This window comes from Saccostrea cucullata, unplaced genomic scaffold (genome assembly GCF_032062105.1).
Source record: "Saccostrea cucullata isolate Sc308-1 unplaced genomic scaffold, CSIRO_AGI_Scuc_v1 ctg11872, whole genome shotgun sequence".
In the NCBI taxonomy this organism is placed as follows: Eukaryota; Metazoa; Mollusca; class Bivalvia; order Ostreida; family Ostreidae; genus Saccostrea; species Saccostrea cuccullata.
The window spans coordinates 16,553-19,401 of NW_026922219.1; the positions used below are offsets into that span (position 1 = coordinate 16,553).

At 35.4% G+C, this 2,849-nt stretch overlaps 1 pseudogene; it reads left to right on the top strand.

Annotated features, from left to right (window-relative positions):
- The first annotated feature begins 524 nt into the window (after nt 1-524).
- On the top strand, nt 525-1,207 carry LOC134261409 (uncharacterized; annotated as a pseudogene).
- The last annotated feature ends 1,642 nt before the right edge of the window (nt 1,208-2,849 follow it).

Genomic DNA, 2,849 nt, shown 5'->3' on the forward strand with positions numbered 1-2,849 from the left:
CAAAATAAAAAAAACGCATGAAGTTCAAATAGTTTCCTATCATTGCTGAAAGTTTCATGAAAAACTGTCAAGGCGTTCTCGAGAAATCGTCTGCACAAAATCGGTAAGAAAAAAATAATAATAATAATAGTGGAAAAGAAACAACAGAATCAGTAGAAGGTCTTCCGTTTGAAACGGAAGACCTTAATAAGAATAATAATAATAAGAAACAGAGTAAAAACAATATGTTCCCCAACTTCGTTTGGGGAACATAATAATAAGAAACAGAGTAAAAACAATATGTTCCCCAACTTCGTTTGGGGAACATAATTACAGTAACGGTCCCAGAAAGCGAATGCGTGTTCGGTGTTGCGTAACAAAGCTGTCAATCAGGATTAGCGATTAATCAATCGGTGCGTCGACCAATCAACGGGTGCGTATCATTACCGCTACATTTTCGACATTTTCATTACCGCTACATAGTCATTAGCGCTACAAAAACGCAACATTACCGCTACATATAAAAGTATGCATTACCGCATCGTCGTAAGCCACGGGTTTTGAGTCCGCAAGCTTCCTCAAACCCGTGGTTGTTTGATATTCATTTTGCTTGTTTCTCATGAATTATGCATAAAACGGGAAAGCCAATCAAATCTTGTCCGAGCAAAATTTTACTCGGCGCTCCTGAAAATTTCCAATCAATCACATAAAACCTTTCAAATGATATTCAGCTGAACGTTTAACAATGGCGGCGCCCAGTATACAACATGGTATGGAGAAAGTGAGAGAAGTTTTTGAAGTTGAAAGATTGAACCCACAGCAAGACAAAGCTTTAAGTTGTCTTTTGAAAGGAAAGGACGTATTCCTCTCATTAAGAACAGGTGGGGGGGAAATCGTTGTGCTACATGGCCTTAAGCTTTGCTATTTTTTACGAAAATTTTTCTACTATGAGTGACACTCTGGACGTGACGCAGGTTATCGTTATTAGTCCCCTCGTGTCCATAATGAAAGAACAGACCGATTTTCTTGTATCAATGGGGTTTACGGCTACGTACATCGGTAAAGATGCGTCGGAAGATGTTTGTATTCTTGATGGGAAATTCCAGTTTATTTTTTCTTCGCCAGAAGCCATTCTATAAAGTGATACATGTAAATGGCGGGATATGTTGTCCGCATCAAAGACATTCTGTCTATTTGTGGTGGATGAAGCCCATACTCGTGTTCATTGGTATGTATTTTAAAATGCATTCTTTAATATTATGGTAATATTTGAACATGTAGGTGCTCAAAACAGGTCCAGCACTATTTTTAAGAAATAAGGTATCATTTTTAAACATCTATCGGGATATAAATACGAGTTGGTCGCGAGATTGAATTCCTAAAAGCCCAAAGGGCTTTATGATGAATTTAATCTCATACCAACCCGTATTTATAGCCCGATAGATGCTTTAAAATGATACCTTATTACTTATATTTACTTTTGTGACTTATTCATACTTAATATTTGCCTGATTGTGACTTTTGACGTGTGAAATGCATTATTTTTCAAACCCAACGGCATGTATGCAATCCACTGAACGCGCGTCGACCTTTTATGACGTCACAGAGAAATTACGTCGAACGTTTATCCATACAAACATCTATGACCTCTTGACCCCGCACAGGTATTTATACAGATACAGATACGCATTGCTTTCAGAAGTGTTATATGAAGGAAAACATTTGCAAATGTAAATATATTGTTTTAATATTAGCTATGTAGCTTTATTAAACTATCTCAAATGGGTAAAGCTATCTATCAGTATGTACAGTGTAAGAAATAAACAAAAAAGGTCACAAGTATTTGACTTTTCACATATGACAATGGACTGTGTGCTATCAAAAAAAAAAAAAAAAAAAAAAAAAAAACCAAAATCAGGTTGGGACCAATCGCCCAAATGGGATATAACACTGTATACAGCGTTATTTTCCCTCCATGTTATTTTTGCCCTTTTACACTTGCTTACAATTTTGCCCCGTTTTAATTTCGCCCAGTCACAGTTCTGTTTAAGAAATTATACTGTGTTCTTTGAATTTGCCCCGTTTTAAATTCGCCCATTTGTGACAAGGGCAAAAGGGGCGAAAATAAAATGGGGGCGAAAATTTCCTTGTATACAGTACTCCGTTTTGGATATAATATTCCAAATGGGCTATAAATTTACAGTGCAAAAATTCTTTTTTTTTTGGCAAAAAATATCATGATAAATCCGCATCAGGACACTTAAAAAGGAATAACTTTTGGTTGACAAATTTTCCTGTATGCCCATTGTTTAGGAGATCGATCCCTCAGAAGTTCCTTAATTTCTTGGGGATCATTCTTAAAAACTGTAGGGTTGCAGAAAAACGTGCTTACCAAAAGTTATTCCTTTTTAAGTGTTTTGATGTTTTATGATATATATTCCAAAATTTTTTTTTCAATTTTTGCACTGGTAGTTTATTGCCCATTAGGGATATTATATCCCAAACGGGCTATTATATCCTATTTGGGCTATTGGTCCCAACCTGCAAATCATAGATAGGTCTAACAACATTGCAGCTGTTGAATACTTTAAAGCAAAAGATGAACTTTCATGATTAGAGTAATTGTAAACTATCTTGTTTAGATGAGTCATCATGATTGCTTCAGTTCTTTTACTGAAAGTGATAAAATATAGCTTAATCAAGAGATTCTGTCCTACAAAATGTAAAGCCAAATGTAAAGAAGATGAAGGAAATTACCTGATAAAAGTGAAAGATGGAACACAAAACTATTTACTTTCTTGTTCAGCTTGAAACATACTAGGGATGGGTATTGCCAAAATTTTGTATTGCGATATATCACAATTTTTCCC